General features: G+C 48.5%; 1 protein-coding gene across 12 annotated transcripts in view; it reads right to left on the bottom strand.

Moving 5' to 3' along the window:
* Positions 1-22423, bottom strand: part of KCNA10 (potassium voltage-gated channel subfamily A member 10) — a 52699-nt gene that overhangs the window by 24500 nt on the left and 5776 nt on the right. For 2 of the 12 annotated variants that reach the window (XM_039537056.1, XM_039537054.1), the window contains exon 2: positions 5434-5544. The exons of the other annotated variants lie outside the window; for them this stretch is intronic. The gene's annotated coding sequence lies outside the window, so the exon portion shown is untranslated. The remainder of the gene's footprint in view (positions 1-5433; positions 5545-22423) is intronic. 12 annotated transcript variants of the gene reach the window in all.

Below are 22423 nucleotides of genomic sequence, written 5' to 3' on the forward strand. Positions count from 1 at the left end.
AAGGTCGGGACCAGATCCGGGGGCCGGGCAGGAGCCGCACCACCCGGCGAGGTCACGGCCGGACCCGGGGGCTGGGCCGGAGCTGCGCCGCTCTGCGCGGCGAGGTAGCGGCTGGCCCCGGGGGCCGGGCAGGAGCCGCACTGCCCGGCGAGGTAGCGGCTGGACCCGGGGGCCGGGCAGGAGCCGCGCTGCCCGGCGAGGTAGCGGCTGGACCCGGGGGCTGGGCAGGAGCTGCGCCGCACTGCCCGGCGAGGTAGCGGCTGGACCCGGGGGCTGGGCAGGAGCTGCGCCGCACTGCCCGGCGAGGTAGCGGCTGGACCTGGGGGCCGGCCGCGACCTCGCCGGGCAGCGCGGCGCCTGGAGTCCTCCTCCCGCTGGCGCCCCCGCCTCCCAGCCCCAGCTCACCTGGTGGAAGCCGCTGCTTCCTTCTCAGCCCTCCCAGGCTTCCCGCGCAAACAGCTGATTCGCGGGAAGCTGGGGACGGGGAGGAGAAGACGGAGGAGCGTTCAGAAGAGGAGGCGGAGTGAGGTGAGCTGGGGCCGGGGGAAGGGTAGGGAGCTGCTAGAGCTTTTGTTAAATTTAAAAGCCCTTTTGGAACTAGTTGTCTCTCGCGGGACAACCGGTTCTAAACGGGCTTCTAAATTTAACAACCGGTTCCCGCGAACCAGTGGGAACCGGCTGCAGCTCACCACTGTCTGCTCCCTTTCCTTAGTTTATGACAGCTGGGCTGATGGTTAAAGCATCAGAATAGGACTCGTGATACCTCAGTTCAAGTCTTGGTTCTGCCATTGCCTTCTTGCAAGAGCTTTGGCAAGTCACTTAGCCCAGGATTTTCAAAAGTGATCAGTGTTGGCTTAATTCTGTCCCTGTGGAAATCAGTGGGAGCTTTACCAGGCCCTGTGAAAACCCCACCTTTAATTTCTCTAGGTCTCAGTCTCCCAACCTGAATGGGGATAATATTTCTCCCATTGTCTGTTGTGTCTAATCAGATTGTAAGATCCTTGGGGCAGGGGCCTAAATGGTCCCATACTAACTTTTGCAGAAGGAAGATGACTTGCAAGGGACCATTCAAGATGGAAGTTCATTCTACATGCCACCATGGCCACATCACAGCCAGGTGAATCTGCTGCGAGGTCAGAAAATGTCCTCTCTGGGCTGTTATTTGACCTGGTTCTTATTCCAGCTGAACTAGGATACCCGGTCCTAGTTACATATCTCCTTCAAGGGCCTGATCCTTCACTTCTTACTCAACCAAAACTCATATTGGTTTCAGTGGAAGTTTGTTCTGAGTTTCAGGTTCAGGATTGGGCCCTAAATCTGTGACCTGCTTTGGATACTGGTTCTTTCATTAACGAGGGAGTGCAGACTACTTTTCTTTTTTTTCTAGCATTGGCAAGCAATAGGCTCTCAGCCCATTCCCAACCCACTCTGTCCCAGATACACTAAAGCTCACAAGCAAAGGACAAACAGAAGCATTTTCCTTGAAGGGAAACGGCATTGCTGGGCGATTTACTCATCTCCGAGTGAGGTGAAGTGTTATGACATTTCAAAGTTGAACAGTAAGGGCCATTCACCACCCTCCCTCCAAGACCTGATTCCCATTGCTGCCCAGGAGAGCTGCTCCAGGCCAGTCTGTTGCCCTGAAATTAATCCCAGTGAGCGAACCTGGCCTGTTTTGTTCCATGCAGGGTCTTTGTGCTCAAATCACCCCCACCAACATTTACATACAGGGCTAGGTTTCCACATTTTCTCCACTCCCACCTAGGGACTGAGTTTCCCCGGCGTTTTGGGTGTCACAATGGGACCTGCTGGATAATAGGCGCAATGGAAAACTTCACTCTTATTTTAGGTACCTAAATGGGAGCTGAGCTCAATAACCCCCAGTGAAGAAGTTATTCCTTATACCCCACCCACATGGGGGCATGTTTATCCCACACAAGTCCTGAGTCAGCAAAAAGGGCCAATTAACCCTGTGACAGGCTGCACCTGGAGGAGAGGCAGGGCTGATAAGTTCTAATTGATGATGAAACCCAGCTGGGCAGGGGCAGTCTCAGCTGGAGGTGGAGCACAAGAAGGGGCTGCAGTAGGGAACTCTGCAATCATTCCCTAGAGAAGAGGGGAGTTGGCAAGAGACCAGGAGGTCATCTAGGGGGAGATTGTGCCCTAGGATCCTGCCTTGGACTATAGGGAGGCCTGAGAAGGGTGACATAGCCCCAGGGAGTAGCAGAAGGCCCAATAGTAACCCAGAGCAGAGCCAGAGCTAGAGAAGAAAGGTAGGAAGCTGCCCAGGGAAATAGCAACAGGTTTGGGATTGGGTGGACTATGGTTGCTGGGGCATAAGGTCCTTGGGATGGAACCAGGAGTACAGAGCAAGCCTGGGTTCACCTGCCAGCCACTGGGAAAGTGGCATAGTCTGGGCAGTGCCCTGGAAGACTGCCTGAGACAGTTAGAGACTTGGATAGCGCAGAAGGGGAAAATTGTAGCGAGCTGGCTGGAGGGCAAGTCACGAAGAGGGAGCCCCCTGACTTATGCAGAGGAAGTAACCTGACTCCAGAGAGAGTGGGACCACAGAACAAGAAACCAAAGGAAGAGGTGTCAGACTGGCTAAGAGCTAATCCCCAGACCAGTGGTTCTCAACCAGGTCTGCCAAGCAAGACCAGTGTTAGACTCGCTGGGGCCCAGGGTAGAAAGCCAAAGCCCTTCTGTGCGGGGCTGAAGCCCAGGGCCTTGAGCCCTGCCACCTGGGGCTGAAGCAGAAGCCTGAGCAACTTAGCTTCATGGGGCACCTTGTGATGTGGGGCCCTGGGCAACTGCCCTGCTTGCTACCCCCTAATGCTGGCCCTGGCTTTTATATGCAGAAAACAAGTTGTTGTGGCACAGGTGGGCTGTGGAATTTTTATAGCATGTTTTGGGGTCTCAGAAAGAAAAAGGTTGAGAACCACACCCCAGACAACACCACAAAGAGATGCCACAGCGGTGAGTAGTAAACCCTGTGACACCCCACATAGGGCAAAATTCTCTCCCCATACACGTTGTCCACTGGTATCTCTGACCCCAGGGGCTGTTTGTGTGCGTCCTGGCTCTGAATTTTGCTCCTGAGCACTGATTCCCAATCGACTCTCTGTGACCTTTGAAAGCAGATACACAGTCTTGTTACCTTATACAATTCAAGGTGATGCCACTAAGAGCTTGTCTGCAAGGTTTTATAGCAGCCAAACCTGGGTGATTTTATTCCTGTTACAGTCAAAACTTTCTGGAATTAAAGGGAGAGCGTTGTTTTTCCCCCAGCACACACACTAAATGGCACATTTGTCTCCCTTAAGGTAATTAAATGACAGCTGAGAAGTCTCTTCTAGTTGACACTTCTTCCAGAGATCTTCCATACGCAATGAAAAACAATGCGCCCTGGCAGAAACTCAAATGCTTACAACTCAACTGCTATTAACAAAGCAGGAGTTTTAAGTAATTCTTTTTGGATATGTTGAGCTGTTACTCCTGACCTGACTGAAGTGGGGTATTAGGAAGTTTTCTGTTTTGTTTTGATGCAGCTGAAATTTTCTCTTATTGAAGCTGGATCTTTTCACCAATTGTATATTAGAGGAAGTGAGCCGTGCTGATCAAAAGTTTTCCATCAAAACATTTTATTTAATGAAAAATGTTTTGTTTTTTTGATCAAACAGAAGTTTCCACACACACAAAATTCTGCTTTCAGCAACATTTTGGGAGGGGGATTTGTTGAAAAATGGAAAACCAAGACACCAAAAATCTTTCATTTTTGGCAACCGAAAACAGAAACATTTCAATTTTCAGTTGCCAAAACGGAAAAATGTTTGGCTTTTGGGTTTTCAGTTTACTGCTGAAAACATGAACACGTTTGAAGGGGAAAAAAACAGCTGGAAATAACAAAATATTCATTTCCAATTAATTTTTTAATGGGGGAGGAAAAAAAATAGTGTGGTTGTGTCTCATGTCTCACATCTTACCAAGTCAGTATTGTTAACAGGAATGTGTTCCCTAGCAGGCTTTTCCTGGTGATTATAATAATTAATAATAATAATTTTTGCCTCAACCCTGCAAAGTGGGACTAATTGAGGATTGGATGGTAGTTCAGTATTCATGGCCTCACTCAGTCAGTTCTCTTAGGTCCTAGTGGGATGGCAAAGTTGATTCATAGTGGAATTTGCAATGTGGACACAATTTGTTTCACATACGAGACCAAACAGCCCTTCAGATGGTAATGAGTTTGGGTCACCGCTTGCTTGGCTGCGCGACCGAGCATTGAAGTCTCTCTAGTCCATTACTAATCCCTCCCACCAACCAGTGCCCCTGAATCTTCTTTGCTCTGAATGAGCTTTTCATTACTACTCAGATGGTCAAGGATGCCCTTGACTGCAGCTGCCTCTGGCTGCCATTCACACACCAGCATGAAAAATCTTGACATTCTAGTTAGTGCTCGGACTGAACGCCCCTTAGCTTCAAACCTGGCTGATGGAAATATTGGTGCAAATACCACCCTTACCATTTCATTGTATATTCCATTTTTAGGCTTTCCAATACAGACCCATGGGTAAGGCAGGAAAGACTACATGGGTGACCCCGTGTAGACTATTCTCCGCAACTGGCAAAATTCATCCCTGGAATTACTCCATTGCCTTCACTGGAGTTACATCAAGGATTGATTTGTCCCAGTATTCCCACGAATGTCCCATGTCCCACATTCCGCTCTCTACGCCAGTGTAAATGCAAAATAATTCCCACGACCTCATCTGAGAGACTCCATTGACTGTTAGGAGTGAGAATAGAATCATATTGTTCTACATCTCACTAGCTTCACTTTTACTAAACCCCACTCAGAAACGCCCCATGTTTTAGGAGATCACACTTCAGTGCAAGACGTTAGTGGCTTTCAGTGATATATTCATAAATACTTTTACCCCAAACCTTTCTAAAAGGCTACATAAAATGAAAATACATTTCACTTATTTCATTCTGTTTTGAGCAGGAGTCAACAAAATATACTGTAAGATCCAATGATCCAAAGACTTGTCAAGTATTAGAAACAATCAGTAATCACAGGATCATTTATATCATGGGAAAAGAAAGGACTGGTGTTACAAAATATGTTTAAAAGGCATCACCCCATCACACCAATCTATCTATGTTCTTATATTGGCATCCATCACAACAGCATTATAAAATGTTGAATCAGTGAAACTTAACATAAAAGTGGGTCAAGGTACCATTTTTATTTAGCCCAATGAGAAACTTTTAAACTTTTTCTTAAACCTTGTGTGCTATTGCAAAAAGACTACTTTTAATACCACTCTTATTTGTATGTATGTGTTAGGATCAGTTAAGTTTCTTTCACATGGTAGACACAATTAGCCCACACTTAAACACAATAAATAAAATTAAAACCAATCAGCCACTCACCTCACATCTACTTCAATCGGTCTAAGTTAGTATTTCTTTTTCTCAGGCAATAAGAACTTGTGGTATGTCCTGTCTCAGATTGTCCTAGACGTGGCAGGTGTCTGCTTGTCTCTGTCACAAAGGTAAGGATTAGAAAGTGTTTGCCTCACATAAGACTCCGATTCAGAAATCCGACACTCCAGCGAAACCCTATCTCATTTTGTTGTTTTGGCTTTAAAGGAAACACAAGGCAGAGACACCATCCTCAAAGTAGAGCTGCTTAAACAGAATTGGCGCTTTTGTGGGCTTGAGTGACAAACCCTGTAAGCAAACTATGGTTTTGTAAGGAAACAAAATATTTTGAAATCTTGTTCTTTAGGGGTAGGCCTAAGCTAGACAGCTGGGGTACTGATCTGAATTTCCCCAAATACTTTGGGCAGAGTCTCATGTGCTCATAGTTCCATGCATCACAATGACAATTTACCCGAGCTAAAGATTGTGTGTTTGTGTTTTGTGCTTCCCATCTGTAGATCTCCAAGCTCTTCAAAAAAGCAGGAAGGTTTTGTTCTCTCCATTTTAAGGCTGAGTGAAGTGAGGCATGGGGGAAAAAAATCAACCCAGTTATAGATAGAACCTGGCCTACACTGCCTCTCAGATCAGAGCTGTTTGGACCTAGGGTTGTAGCACAGCCCTGTCTCTTTATAAACAGGCTTTCAGTTGATGAAATGCTGAAAGAGCAGTAGGCCGAGATTTTTAAAGGGGACCGGTGATTTTCAATGCCTTTGTTTTTTTGTATCAGAGGGGTAGCCGTGTTAGTCTGGTTCTGTAGAAGCAGCAAAGAATCCTGTGGCACCTTATAGACTAACAGATGTTTTGCAGCATGAGCTTTCGTGGGTGAATACCCACTTCTTCGGATGCAAGCAGTGGGATGTCTTTTGTTTGTTTTTTTGGGATGTCTGAAACATCGCAGAGGGACCCTGTTTTCAGAAAGTGCTGAGTGACCTGCCCTCTGGAAATCAGGCCTTTTTCGAACGTCACAGCCAAAATTGATAGGTACTTCTGAAACTCCCAGCCAGCTCTCTGGTATTCAGTAATACTGACGTTAGAATAACATCTATTTGCTTACACCAAAAAAATAAATGAACCAATCTGGCTTTGGAAGATGCTACTGAATTGTTGCCAAGTCTTGTTTTGCATTTATGATTTTGTCCCCTAGCCGTGTTACGTGTATTGAAAAGATGTGAATACCAAGGAGGGAGAGGAACTGGCTAGGATGGTACAAAGTGGTTATAACTAGGAGATTAGGAAACCGGAGGTGCAAACTGAATAGCAGTGAAAGCACAAAGGGTAAGAAGTATTAGACTATGGAAGACTGTCCCCAAGGGAAGGGATGGAAACCTCATTCTCCAAGTCATTTAGAACTGGACTGGACAAAGTGCTGGTGGGAAAACAAACATACAGGGACTGATCCATCTCCTTTTAAAGTCAATGGGAGTCTTTGCATTGGTTTCAACCCTGCACTGGCTGAAGTGGACGGACTAGGACCACAATCCTGTGATGATCTCTGCATGGAGGTTCCAGGATCTGTCATGGACCCATAGACTTCAAAGCGGCTCTTTGTAGAGCAAGAGGTCTGTCCATGCACAGCTCACCACTGCAGGATCAGGGCCTAGGAAATGTAGGGTGATATCCTGTCTCCACTGAAGTCAATGGCACAACTCCCATGGAGTTCAATAGAGCCAGGATTAGTGGGTCTTTTCCATCTCCAGCTTCTAGGATCAGTGGCTTTCACAGTTATGCCCCTCACCAAGTCTCAGGCCTGGTCTGCATTACAAAGTTAGGTCAACATAAGTTGCCTTGCATCAACTTATAAGGCATATGTCTATGCAGATTTGCCTCGGGCTGATGTAATTGTCCCATTATGGCAACATAGTAAAACTACCCCCTCGAACAGTGCAGAGCCACGTCTACCTACTTCGGTCAACACAGTGCAAGTGTAGACACTGCATGATCTGCGTTTGACTCTAACAATCCTCCAGCAGCTGTCCCACAATGCCTCATTTACTGCAACACTGATAGTTTGCTCACAATTTTAAATTCCACTGCCCAGGGTCACGGAATCCAGAAGCTCCTCCCACCCCCAACCCCCACCACCATCTTTTAAAACCACACTGGTTTTGGAAATACCCTTTCCTAGTTGCCTACCTTTGCACACATACCTAGCAGCTCACCTTTCTTTGCATCCAACCATGGCTGCATGCACAAACAGAGAGGTACTAGATGCACTCCTGCCTGGAGCAGGCAAGATATATTAGATCTCCTAGGCCCGTGGGACAAGCACAGCTATGCACCAACCAAAGAAACATGGACATCTGTGAGCGTAGAGAATTCAGGCAAATAGGGAGCAGTAGCAGCAGTGCTGCATGGAAGTGAAGGGATACCACAAGGTGGGGGGTGAGCGCAACAAGAAACCTGCTACTTTTACAAGAAACTGCATGTCACACGTGGAGGTGACCCCAACAGCACCTCTCAGACCACTGTGGACACCTTGGAGGAGCCCAGGATGGAAATCCCTACTATGAACAGTGCAGAGGAGGAAGAGGGGCAATGTGGTGGAACACTCCAACCAGGCCATGGGCCAGGACCCATTGAAACTCCACAGGAGTCTTGGAAGTCCCGCCAGACAAGTGCAGATGACTCTTCCTCTCCCTCGACCCCCTGTCATTTAAAGATGGCGCCCATCCACAAGGGTACAAGACGAGGGTATTGACTTTTCACTGCTTTGTTGATATACTGTGTGAAAATAAAGTAAGGAAGTAAATTCAGACCAAATTCTTGAACCGTACTCTGGCAGTCTGACTACGCAGTGCACAGCGATTTGGTGTTTTGTGCTCAGGTAGAGGCAGAACAAACAGAGGTAGAGTCAGCCCCTGGTTTTCATTCCATTGTTGGGCTAGGCAGGGGGCGGGTGTGTGCAGCACCTTGTTTATGTGCAGAGGGAAGCCCCTATTATCGTCCTGAGAGATCTTCGATGAAACTTTCATGGAGATACTCCACAATCCTTTCCTGAAGGTTTCTAGAGATGGGAGCCCTATTTCTTCCTTCATGCTAGGACACTTTCCCATGCTACTCTGCTGCGATGGTGCCAGCCGACCTCATCACAAACAGGCTAGAGACATAACGGGCCCTGTGACCTGGAGACACCATGAGCTGCTGGGGGCTCTGTGCCTTTGTGACCCTCAGGAGTGAGAGATCCGCCAAAAGTCACTACTGCCTGTGAAAAATACGGCCAATATATGGCAATATGCCATTGCTCTATACTCATACCCAGGGCAAAGAGGCTGAAATTTTATAGCTTCATGCAACTGAAAATCCACCCCCCACTTCTCCCTGCCAGGCTGTACTCACCAGCTGGAGAGCAGTGCTGTATCAAATCATTCCAACGCTAAATTGTCAATAAACATCTTATTTTATTAAAAATATTTATGGGAATAAGAGAAGGGAGTTTGGAAACTTCTTTCCCACTCCACTGCGATTGTAAATCTAATAGTGGATGTGTCTAGAGCATTCCCCCAATCTCCCTAAAGCACATTCCACAATCATTCTGCACCAATGGAGCTGGTAGTCAAATCTTTCCTTGGCACCGTCCAGATGGCCAGCGTCTGGCTTCAAGAGTTAGGGGAACAAGGGGCAGACTGGGTTCCCCAGAATAACTATTGGCATTTCCACATCACCAGGGGGTGTAGGCGGGGTGGTACTCACCCCTGCCGCGCCGCCTGCTGGTTGGCCGCAGAATGTCCCTCGGTCCAGCCCTGGAGCGCCCTCAGCAGGCTGGTGACCCGCCTGTTCTCTGGCCCCGGCGTCCCTCCCTGGACCCGGTGCCCCCTATCTATGGTTGGGTCTCCCCCTCCCAGGGGAACCCCACGCTACTATCCCCACCTTGCCTCAGTAGTGGCTACTGGCAGTCATGGTCTAGCCCCACACCCTGGGGCAGACTGCAGTATCAGCCTACTCATCACAGGCAATAGGGGGTTTGGACCTGCTGCCTTGTCCTACCCCTGGGCTGCCCTCTGCAACCCCCAGTACCCGTTAGCCCAAAGCTAGGCCGCAGCCTGGGGCTTTCCAGGCTGGAGCTTCCCCAGCTCCTCAGCCTGTTCCCAGCCCTGCTTCACCCAGGTACTCTAGCCTCAGCCTCAGCCTCTAGGCAGCCAGGCCCATCTCTCTCTGGAGCCAGAGAGAGACTCTCTGGGCTCTGGCTTCCCTGCTTCTTATAAGCCCCAGGGCTTCAGTTTGGGGCGTGGCCTCCAGCTGCAGCCACTTTCCCACTCAGCCCAGCTCTGTCAGGCCACTTTTAACCCCTTAAAACCCCGGAGCAGGGTCCACCCTGCTACAGGGGAAAGAATGTCCCTGCACACAGTTTTCTGAAGAGTCCTGTGTTCTTAAAAAACAAGCATGATGCACCTTCCCTGACCACCCCACATTGACATCAGCGAAGCATCCCTGTTGCTGCACAACCATGGAAAAGGATCCCTGTCTGTTGACTTACTCAGTAGCAAGGTGGAATGGTGCCAAAATATTCCACCTATGGGCCCACTGCAGTGCAGGAACCCTACTGCTGCAAATCCAGCCACAATTTCTTACACATGGCTGAGAATCACAGTCCTACGTAGCATGAGAGATTAATGGCCCTATACACTTGCATGACAAGAGGCCCCCACTATGGATTTTCCAACTCCAAAATGATTTCCGACTGACCTGTAGCAATGCAGCGTTGCAAGCTTCCAGACTGCAACCTCCATTCACTACTTCAGAATGACAGCTGCATGAACAGTGGTGTCATCAGGCCTGAGAGCGGAGCAAGTTTGGCACACAGATCCAAAAGATCCTTTTGCATCCAAAAGATCTGCATCCACTGCTTGTCATTCCAAACTTGCATTATGATGCAATCCCACCAGTCAGTATTTACTCTTGGGCCCAGAATCAGCGCACCACCGTCTTCAGCTGCTCCATAGACACCACCAGCAACCTGGAATTCTTTTTCACCATGTCCCTCAACAAACTCGCCTTGAAGACACTGACATCCTCATTTTGACCCCAGTTATCGCAGTACTTCCTGAAAGTCTGCAAATACAGGAGAGCCATGCATCTTGTATTTGCAAAATTCATGTAGTAGTGCTGAGCACAGGCACTGACTTTCCAAAGTGCCGGGGGCTGCTCGACCCCGGCTCTGCCCCAGGCCCTGCCCCCACTCCACCCCTTCCCCCCAAGGCCCCACTCCACGTCTTCCCTCCCCTGCTCCACCCCAGCCCCACCTCTTCCCGCCCCGTTCTGCCCCCTCCACCGAGCACAATGCATCCTCGCTCCTCTCCCCTCCCCGCCAGAGCCTCCTGCATGCTGCGAAACAGCTGATTGTGGTGGGTGGCAGGGGGAGGTGCTAATCGGCAGGGCCCGCTGGCGGAACTTGACCTCTAACTCTCAGAAATCCCTGGACGAATTGTTACTATCCCACAAAACACTGCCAAAGGGTTCCAAAAGGCATTGCACTGAATGGTAGCACTTGGCACTTTGTGGGGCACCACTTTAGACTGACGCAAGCACTCCCGGAGAGTACGCATGCACACGAGCAATATATAAGCTTCAGCGGCTGTACAACATAACTTGCATCAACTAAAGTTTGTCGTACAGACAAGGTCCCGGTGCTTTGAAATAAGCTGTTCTCCAGTAGCCTGGACACTTCTCTCTAACCCAAGTGGTAACAGCAGTAGCAATGGATGGTAGACTCTCTTTCAATGGTGCTGGTCCCAGCCATCTGCCCTTCCTGCTTTGCCTCAGGGCTTCCTGCCTTAGTCTGACTCACTAGCCAGTTTCAAGAGGCTTGTAAGGACCACTGTGAATAACAAATAAATGGCAAGCATCATTAGTAGCAGTTGCCACCACCTAGGTATAAAGAGATTTCCAGCAGATGCCATTACAGAATGGTGGTGTGAATCCAATTTATTACCCATGCAACCTAGTGGCAATAACAGGAACTCATACAATGATACAAGCGACATCTCAAGAATCATGGAACTAAATCAATCTTAGCAGCAGTGCTAGAAAGAGTGCGGCTTTCCAGAAAGGGTGTGAAGTCGTTGCAGTGATATCAGGAGATGTGGCACAAAAGGCCTGTTCATTAATAGCTAATGGGCAAATAAATAAAAGATAGCAACGCTCTGGGAATCACGGCTCTCCCTCTCTGCATTTCTCTTTCCCACTCACCTCCTCTATGCTGCTTTCTCTCTCTTCCCCCGCTCCCCTGCCTCTGTCACTATCTCATACACACATCTTCTCAGCTAGAATTGGAAAGTTTAAGGCTCTGTGCATAGTGGAAGGAGATCTCTTTGAAATGGGACTAGATCAAAGCGCATTAACTAACTGTTAATGTGCCCTAGCAGAGTCCACATGGACAGTCTGAGGCAAGCTACTGCAGGGTAGATTCACACCCCAGCTTGCTGGGAACTAACTGTTTGTGTGGGCAAGCCCTAAGGGATTGTCTACATTGGGGCATCCAGGAAAATTAATCTGAATTAATTAAAGGGGTAAATTTGAAGCAGATTAGTTAAACCGCATTAAATCCCTGTGTGACTGCCCTCCTTCAGAATTAAAGCGGCCTTAATTCAGTTTAGCTTAATTCATTTTAGAAATGAATTAAACTAAACTGAATTAAGGCCGCTTTAATTCTGACGAAGGGCATTCACACAGAGGTTTAATGCGGTTTAACTTCAAGTTCCCCATCTGTCCAAGGGGGATAATAGCATTGCCCTCTCTCACAGTGGTGTGAGGATAAATATATTAAGGACTGTGAGGTACTAAGATACTACAGTAATGGAGGCCAAATAAATCCAGTCTAACTAAAGTCTTTGGGCTTAATAGAGGAGTATCTGGGTGATAGGTCGGACTGGATAATCTAATGGTTCTTTCTCACCTTAAATTCTATGAAGCCGAGAAGCAGAGAGATAGAAGGCTCCAAATGTTCTTCCCTCAAGGAGAAGTGCGAGCCTTTGTATTACTGAGACACAACCTCTGACAATCAAACGGCAGGAATGGGGGGGATGCTGAAAAGAGACGTCTCTCTCGAGAGCCAGTCAGAAGGGCAGAGGATGCAGTTACAGTGGGAGATGCTAGAGAGTTTGATCGGGTGGAATGACGACGAGAAGGATGGAAATTAACAGATCAGGTGCGCTGTTGAGCATTGCTGAAACTAACCAGGTAACCCAACCCACCTGGCATGCTTCAAAAGGGCAGCTCATGTCTGGCCATTTACTGGACTCCCAGCCTGACCCAAGCCTGCCTACTTGGGCTGCCTCCAAACATCCCCAATCAGCACCAGGAGGAGGGAGATGGGCATGGAAACCTGAAGACCGAAGACAAAGAGGAGCCCCGGGTGGGAAACAAAAGGTAAATGTTCTCCCTCCGCTTCACTGGAGGGGACCCTGTCCTGCCTGCCATCTGGCATGCACCTGGCACCTGCTGCTGCAAGGGCTGAGTCAGTGGGGGCAGCAGGCAGCCTAGCACCAGTGCGCTTATTGGCCAAACAGGTGGTGAACCTTGTATTGCCTAGTCAGTGCCAAGTGTGGAGGGGGGAGGGGGAGGTTATGTCATACTGGGGTGGGGGTGGAGGGGGAACAGCAGATGGTCTGTGGTGGGTTTTTGGAGAGTGTGTTCTTTGCTTCTCCTGGCACCAATTCCACTGTTAACCCTGTGCAGTGCTGCCAGACTCAGATGCCTGATCTCATTCACACTGAAGTCACTCCAGTGAAACCAATGGAGGTTTACACCAGCAGAACAGAAATCAAGAGCTGACCCTTGACCCTGATTCTGCCCCCTGCTACAGTGGCCTGTCTGCAGGCGCACAGGGACTACAAAGGAGGCTTAACCAGCCTCTTGGATATATTCTAATACGAGGAGGGTTCCCTGGTGGAGCAGGGCTGGCAGAACAGCTCTACACTATCTCTTTGCCGTCCCTGGCATAGGGACTGACTGGGGGCGGATTGGGCTGTGGACTTATTCTGGGCTGCTACAGAGGCTCCAGAGGGAATGGTAGCAGCAAAGTGTAAATTAGAGCACCCCTAGGGCTGCTCTAATTTATGCAAGGGATCCCTCTGGTCCCCAGCTGCCTGCTTCAGAATCTGAGAGGCCCAATAACCTTTTTCCCTTTGCCAATTTTAATGATGCTCTGAAGGTGTCACGTTAACAGCCCTAGAAACTGAAATCTGCTAGTGACCTCACAGACTGAGGACAGCCAATGCAAGTTGATCCCAGGGCAGGAAAGGACAGTGTGGGTCACCCAGCTCACCCCTCGAGTTGCTGTAGGGGTAGATTTCCAGAGTTCATTTAGTTAATTGCTTCACTTTTCCTACCATATCTGCTGAGCCGCTGACCCCCCAGCCTTCCTTGCTGACTTGTTCCATTGTGTAATTGTTCTTGGGTCATTTTTTCCTGCTGTTCAGCCTAGTTCTTTCCCCATTTCAGCTTCAGAACATTCTTTCTTGCATTGTTCCATCTCTCTTCTCCTCATTACATCCGGCAGCACCCATCATACACAGTTGCCATGACTCCCCTCAGCCATCTTTGCACAAGGCTGAACATGTGCACGTCCTAGCCGGTTTTCAAAAGTCTCCCAGATAATCTTAATTGCCATGTCCTGGTGGGTGACTTTTATGACCCCCGTGAAGGGCTTGTTCATGCTCCCCTTGCAATCAGTGTGAGTTTGGCCATTGACTTCATCTGCAGAAGAGATCATTTTAATTAGCAGCCCTGCAGTCTGGGGAGCTGCAGAGTCCATCATGCTACTGGCCAGATCCACAGTCTTCGAAGGAGACACTAAGGGTATATTCTGGAGCCCCCTGAAGCCGATGGAAACACTCACTCGCATTGACTTCAACGAGTTTTGGCTCAAGACCTGTCTGCACTGGGAGGGGAACTAGGCCAGTGGGAGGGACAGTTGTAAGACCTCCAGAATCCAGCCCAGTGTGTATTTGGCACGGAAGGAGTAAATTAGCAACCTGGAGCAGGCAGCGGGGAAGAAAAATCTGATATCATCTGTCTGCATCACAGCCAAAATGACCCATCAACAAAGCACTTGTGTTTTAGTGGCAGCTTCACGTTGCAGACACTGGGCAGATTCTCGGCCAGGGTAACCTGGTGCAGCTCCACTTTAACCAGACTACACAGATGTAAATCTGCTGAGAATTGGCCTGCAGTTCACACTTGGCTCTCTTTCCTTTTGGGTCTATGAGCAATGCTCCATTTGATATCAGCTGGAGCTCTGCAGCTTAAGGAGATGATACACCCTTTTACTGTCAGCTGATGTGCCCAGCTCTCTCTCTGTAGTGCTACTTGCTGATTATAAATGTAGAGATGGGTGGGAAATGTTTTTGCTATCCTGACTTATATTAGGTTTTGTGTGGGGGTTTTGGCTGAGATTTTGAAAAAAAAAAATTCATCCTAACTCGGAGCAAAAACCACGATGTCTCAAAGTTTTGCGAACCAATAAACTTGGTTCAGGTCAAGATAAATGTTTCATTTCGATTTTGACCTTCATAATGTTTTTAAACGATAATTTGCTTAAATAAAGAAAATTCATTGCAAATAAAAAACCCAGAAGTTTTTGTTTAGAAAATGTTGAAAGGAGACATTGACCGCTTCAAAACATCTTCCCACCCTCCACCTCCAATTTTTTTCAAACCAGAAAATTTGCCAAAACCAACCCTTCCCCATGAGCAATTCGGGTTTTGAGGAATAGTTATTTCCTGCCAAAATGTTGTGTTGAAAAATTCCCAGCCAGCTCTACTTAAATGTTGTTGTCTTTTAACAAGACTGAACCCTGCATTTCTGGAGTACCTTCCACCTGAGGCTTGCAAGCAGCTTTACAAACTCTACCAAATGAAGCGTCTGTCGGGGCAGTGAACTAGAGGTGCTGAGGGTGTGACAGCATATTCCCGATTGAAGTAACAATAGCAGCTAAATGCACGGTTTCCACCAGATCCAGCGTTTGCAGTTGTGTCCCATGGCTTTCTGCTGAGCATCGCAGCCACCCTGCGAGATAAATATCACCCCTTTACATGGGGGTGAACAAGTCTGTCAGATTCAGACTTCCTGATTCTTAGGACCTGAACCCCACAACAATTCTTCCACCCTGACTTTGTCCTCAGTGCACCTCATTTCATTAATGTCCACCTATTGCTAGTGTTTCAAGATCCATTTCTATCTTTGCTCTGATTTCCCTAGCATTTGCTATGTTATCCCTCCCGGCTTGGTGTCACCAGGGAATCTGATCACTGTCCCCTCCCCTCCATCCTCGGGGTCATGTAATAATATATTTAATAACAGGGCCGGGCCCTTTACTGACCCTGTAGGGACTCTGTTCCACACCTCTTCTCTTCCCAACTTGACACCGTACCATTAATAATTACTCTGCAGAGACACCTTTTAGGGTTCTCATGATCTGAACCACGTCACTTCAGTTCCTGCACAAGACTATCATGTGGAGCTGCCTAGCTGAAATCAAGCTATACTATATCAGTAATAAGAAACTCTCCTGTCCTACCACCTCCAGCCACCTCAACATACACCTGTCCTCACAGCTACATCTTCCCTAGGAAGAATTTCCCAGGAAGAAATAGCCCAATCTCCAATTCTAATAACCATAAAGTAGGACACTGCAACTTCCATACAGAGATCCTCAGACCTTAATTAACCCATACAACACCCTCCACTGTGACAGAGACATCGCTGACGTCATTTGACAGATGGGGAAACTGAGGCCAAGAGATTGAGTGATTTGCTCAAGGTTACTCAGGCAGCCGCTGGCAGAACTGGGAATAAACCCAAGGTCCCAGTCCCACATACTAATAGAATCTAGGCATCCTGAGTGAGTCCCCGCCCCCCTGTATTAATAGAACCCAAATGTCCTGAGCCCCAAAGCCCTGAAGTCATAGTTTGCAGGCATGCTGAGCCTCCTGTATCAATAGAGGAAGAGAGGAATTATTTAAGCTCAGTACCAATGTGGACACAAGAACAAATGGATATAAACTGGCCATCAGGAAGTTCAGACTTGAAATTAGACAAAGGTTTCTAACCATCAGAGGAGTGAAGTTCTGGAACAACCTTCCAAGGGGAGCAGTGGAGGCAACAAACATATCTGGCTTGACAAGCTTGACAAGTTTATGGAGGGGAAGGTATGATGGGATAGCCTCATTTTGGCAATTAATTGATCTTTGACTATTAGCTGTAAATATGCCCAATGGCCTGTGATGGGATGTTAGATGGGGTGGGATCTGAGTTACTACAGAGAATTCTTTCCTGGGTGTCTAGCTGAGTCTTGCTCACATGCTCCAGGTTTAGCTGATCACCATATCTGGAGTCGGGAAGGAATTTTCCTCCAGGGCAGATTGGCAGAGGCTCTGGGGGGGTTTCGCCTTTCTCTGCAGCATGGGGCACAGGTCACTTGCGGGAGGATTCTCTGCACCTTGAAGTCTTTAAACCACAAGTTGAGGACTTCAATAACTCAGACATAGGTCAGAGATTTGTTACAGGAGTGGACGGGTGAGATTCTGTGGCCTGCATTGTGCAGGAGGTCAGACTAGAAGATCATAATGGTCCCTTCTGACCTTAAAGTCTATGAGTCTATAATAGAATCAAGATGTCCTAAGCCCCAGCCCCCTGTACCAATAGAACCCAGGTGTCCTGAGTCCCAGGAAGCTGCACTAGCTACGCAGACATTGCTTGTGTAGTTCTGAGGCTGGATAGCAGTTGGGGGAGGGTACTTGTCAGATTAGTTACGGGGAGGCAGATCCACGGTACAGGTTGTGTCCAATCCAGCTGACGGATTGTTTGACTACCTCTCAGGCGAAGCTTTGGAACCACCACCATCTCTGTCAATGCAGATGAGTCACAAAGAATTCCCGTGGGACCTTGTTAAAGCATAGACGTTAGTCCTTGCCTGCGGGGAGGAGGGAAAGGGGCAGCAATGGAGACACGGAAGAGAGAAGGAAAAGGAAAGATAGAAATGGAGGGAGACGGTAAGGCAGCCATGGAGAAAGGAAGAAAGGGATTGGTAGTGGAGGGATACAGTGGAGCAGCGCTCTTCTTTTGGGGTGCTCATGAGAACCAAACCTCCGAACTTACTGAGACTGTGTGTCCCCTACGAGTAAACAAGACACGAAAATCAGAATTGCCCAACTGAACCAGAACAGACCAGGGGTCCATCTAGCTCCAACAGTGGCCCTTTACAGCAGAAACCTAAGTTCGGCACATGGCCGGTTGAAGTCTGCTCTGTGTAGTTCTCAACGTTCAGTGTGACATTGATCTGGAGAGGAGAGGGTGGTCGGAAATGGGGACAGAGAGCTGAGTTCCAGCTCGGCCCTGGACACAGTTTGACCTTGAACAAGTCGCTCAAGGTTACTGTGCTCCTCACATGTCCCGCAGCTGGAAGCCATTCAAGGAGAGGGATGCTAGCTAGGAAGTGGCATACAATCCTTGAACATACATGTTAGTTCTCTGCCACAGCAGTACCAAAAGCCATATCCCCCTAATCAATAATGTAGAGTCCCACACAGCGAGATAACAGCCGGTTCACGAGAGAGGCCATGGCATGCCTGCTACCGAGTGACAGCAGAGAGTTAGGCTTCCCAGATGTCACTGAGAACAGGAATGCATTTGAAATTGACGATAATCGGGATACTGAGTGATGGCTGTTGAATAGACAAGGGCCCCATCCTCCCATTGAAGACAATGACAAAAATCCCCCATTACCTTCAACAGCAACAGGATTGGCCTGATCTACTAGGTGATTTACAGGGAAACAAAGACGTATGCACATACATAGAACATATTGATGAATCAAAGACCTTCGTGTTTTAAAAGTGGCATGTTGGCCATGCAGGAGCCCTTGTTCATTGGTGCATGTGACTGGGGATTACAGTTAAAAGTTACATTTTGTAGAATGCAGAGAAGCTGAAATGTGTACCTGGCTCCAATGATAGCTGCAGTGTTAGGCACCGTTGGAAGTCAGGCACAAGGTTTCTTAAGTCGGTCACTCGAAAACCCAGGCATGCCAGATTAGCGGTGTGAAAAATGGGGCTGTTTTGTGGTTGCATTATGACAGTGCTTTGAGGCAACTGGGATCAGCACTCCGTTGTGCTAAGCACTGTACGAAATTAAAGAGATTCTGTGCCCTGAAGAGTTTACAATCTAAACAGACATGGCAAAGGAAATATATTTGTATTCCCATTTTACAGATAGTACCTAGTGCTTTTCATCAGCGGATCTCAAAGCACTTTACAAAAGGAGTACAACATCCTTACTCCTATTGTATAGCTAGGGACACTGCAGCACAGGTCTGACGTGACTTAGCCAAGCTTGTGCAGCAGGCCAACGGCAGAGCCAGGAACAGAACCCACATCTCCCGAGTTCCAGCACAGTGCTCTAAACACTGGGCAACACTGTCTCCCCTCCAATGAAGAGTTGAGGTCCAGAGAAATTGCAGGCTTGATCCAAAGCTCACTGAGGGCAATCACAGCCTTCCCAGTGACTCTAGATCCTATCCTGAGTGACTTGCTTAAGATCATAGAGGATGCATTCGGTAAAGCCAAGACTTAAACCTGCATCTTCTATTAGCCCATAAACTGAGTCAGAAGGCCATTCTCTATCTTTAGCCATCAAACCCATATGGGGGACGGGGAAGAGAAGAACGGGTGGAAACAACTTTGTGTCTCAGTTCAGTCTTACACAGCTGCCTGCCGATTCAGGGCATTTCCTACCTGCCAATTCATCACAAAGTGGCTTTCTTCCAGCAAGCACCCACAAGCCAAAGTGATAATCACCCTGAAAAATTAACTCCTCTTTGTGACAGCGAAGCCTCCTGTCATTCAGAGGGTTGGATGCACAATCAAAAGTTTGACAGATCGAGGTCAAAACGTGCAAACTTGGCTTCCTGCAGTTAGGTGACTAAATCCATCTTCATGCACTTAAATAAGGGGCCTGCATTTTAGAGGTGCTGAGCCCCTATAGATTTCAGGAGGAGGATGTCAGTGCTCAGCATCTTAGAAAATTAAACCACTTGAATGGATGCCTGAAAACCAGGTGTCTGATTTTAATCATTCAATTTCACCTTAGATCCTTGTTCCCACATTTATCTTGCCCTATTAAATGAAGGTTCGTTGTGTTTTAAGCTTCCTCTTTGATTGCATGTAGTAAAGTCTCGGTTGTTCAGGCACAGAATCATCTGTGTTAGATTCATTGAGCCTGAGTCTGCTCTCACGGAGGTGTAAATCTGGAGTCACTCATTAAAGTTAATGGTGTAAAATTGGTATGAGATCCAATTCAGGCTCCAACATGCACTAGAGTTGCAGAAATCACTCATCTGACTATGGTGCTCTGCACATATTCCCACCGCAGCATTATTTCTAGGTTTAAAATCAGCATAGACGCCTATGTATTTAGGGAGGTGTGTGGGGACCTCTAGTGGTAAATTTCTGGATGGGGAAAAAAAATCACAGCTGCCAAATTTTTAGCTTAAATATCCTTCCTTCACCTATGTGATGGATCTAGGGGTGCTGAGGGTGCAGCTGCACCTCCTGGCTTGAATTGGTTTCCATCATATACAGGGTTTACAGTTTTATTCAAGGTTTTCAGCACCCCTCACTATAAAAATTGTTCCAGCACCTATGCTCCTTGGGGGGGGGGGGGGAGGTAAAGGGAAGACACATTTGTTTTGCAGTAGCACTATGGAGCCCAGCAGAAACCAGGGCCCCCATTGTGCTAGGAGCTGTACATAGACAGGGAGACACAGGCCCTTTCATGAAGGGCTTAAACTTTAACTTGAAAAGACAAACTGGGAGCAAAAGGGAGCATTCAAACCCAGACACAGAGAGGTGACTTATCTTGTACCTTGACACTGATGTGTGAGATATAATTTGACAGACAAGTGAAGCTGCGGGTCTCCAGGCTGCAAAAGTAGGTTAACAAGCTTCTAAGGGACTTCAGATTTTCACTTTTAAATCCGTTGCCCTACACTTAGCAACCCACAGGCTGAATGCACCCCCAAAATATGCCCAATAACTGGTTATGAGTGAGAGACAGCCCTGGAACTATTATGGGCAGGGGCTATCAAGGTCAAGATCTGCCTTCGGTGTGGGAACTACTAGTGCCGCTAAAGTGAGAGGTAAACTTCTGAGCAAGGTTGCTGCATTGACATGCCACTTAAACAGGCTGGGGTTTGGGCTGATCGGTGTCAGCAAGAGCGACTGGGTTGGGGGAAGACAAGCGGGACCTTCTAAAAATGGCTGAGAATCAGAGAGGAGGTTGGAATTCAGCCACAAAGCAGCCTTTCTGAAATGATCGGGGGCAGGGTGAGTTCTTAGCTTGTCTAGTTTCAAAAGTCCCTCCGGAGGCTGGGAGCCTGGACTGGGACCGGAGGGCAGAGTGACACCACGAGATGACGGATTATCTGGTGTCCGCATGCAATCTGTGTCAGCGCCTGTTACTGCTGTTGCACCAAGGAGTCCAAACAAGGTAGAAGCTCCACGATGTTAGGTGCTGCACACACCTCTAGTGACAGGGGCGGCTCTACAAAGTAGGCTGCCCCAAGCAGCGCTGAGCGCTGCGCCGCCCTTCCCCAGTCCCGCGGCGGGTCCCCTCTTCCCGCGGCTCCGGCATCCTGGGGAGGGCGGCATTTGGCTCCGGTGGAGCTCCCGCCGGCATGCCTGCGGCAGGTCCACCGGAGCCCGGGACGAGCGGACCTGCCGCAGGCATGCCGGCGGGAGCTCCACCGGAGCCAAATGACGCCCTCCCCAGGATGCCGCCCCAAGCGGGCGCTTGGCCCGCTGGTGCCTAGAGCCGCCCCTGTCTAGTGAGCGACAAGCTCTTCAGAGTAGGGGCTAGAGTTGAAATAGACAAGACAGAATTAATAATCCAGTTATGCAGCTTCGGAACTGGAGGCCAGGGTGAGTGAGCGACTTGCCCCAGGTCACACAGGGAATTTGTATCAGAGCTGAGAACTGAAACCCCCATCTCCTGCAGTCCAGTCCTGAGCCTTAATCATTAGACCTGCCCTCTGTCTTCCGCTCGTACACGTTAGGCTGAGACATGTTGGTGTCTGCACTTGTCACTTTCACCAAGGTGATTTAGATGCTTGGCTTCCTCTCCTCTCTCTTGCTCTTTGGCAGATCTTCTGCTTTGCCGTTGCTCCCTCTGAGCCACGCATGCAGAACCAGGTTTCCCAGTCATCCATTCCTCTCCTCTCTTCCTCTCAACTTGGCAGCTGCCTCTGACTCTTGCTTTGCCACTTGTGGCATTTGGAATAATATTAGCAGAGATAGGTCCAAACAGGTCCCGTGGTTCTGAATCCCACAGGGAGTTCCGGGGGATCCAGGGCCAGACTCTGGAACTCGGGTCCATCTGTAACTACTGGGGAGGCAGGTAGTGAATTGGAAGAAGTGCTTCATCCTTCATTACAGGCCCAAATCCTACAGCCCCAGCTCAGACAGAATACTGCTGGGAGCAGCACACACAGAGCTGGGAGAGATGCTCAGGCAGCAGGTGCCCTAGAAGTATGGAGGCCTATTTCCTCACCGACAGAACCCAAAGCTTCTTCTCCTTGGTTAATCTTCCCCCTTCTTGCCTCAGGGATGAGAGGCAACGAGAGGTCATTGCTCATCCAGCCTTCCCCTCTGGCAGTGCAACGCCACAGTACCGGTTAGTGTGACCTATTCCGCATCAAGCTCCTTTTGTGCCAGTTTTGTTGACAACTCAATTATGTTGATGACCCTCCTCGCTCCAACCCCGCCCCCCCCCCCCCGCACGTGACTCAGTTATTGAGATGGGAATGGGATTTATTTTAGTGATTTAAGAAACAGGGTCTTGTGGGAAATGCTGTTGCTAGTGACCCAGTTTCCGTCGTAACAGCTGGACATCTCGGGTAATGTGCCCCACGGTGAGCTGCACCCATGTTTACAGATAGGGAAGTGAG

The sequence above is a fragment of the Mauremys reevesii genome, linkage group 4 (assembly GCF_016161935.1).
Source record: "Mauremys reevesii isolate NIE-2019 linkage group 4, ASM1616193v1, whole genome shotgun sequence".
NCBI lineage: Eukaryota > Metazoa > Chordata > Testudines > Geoemydidae > Mauremys > Mauremys reevesii.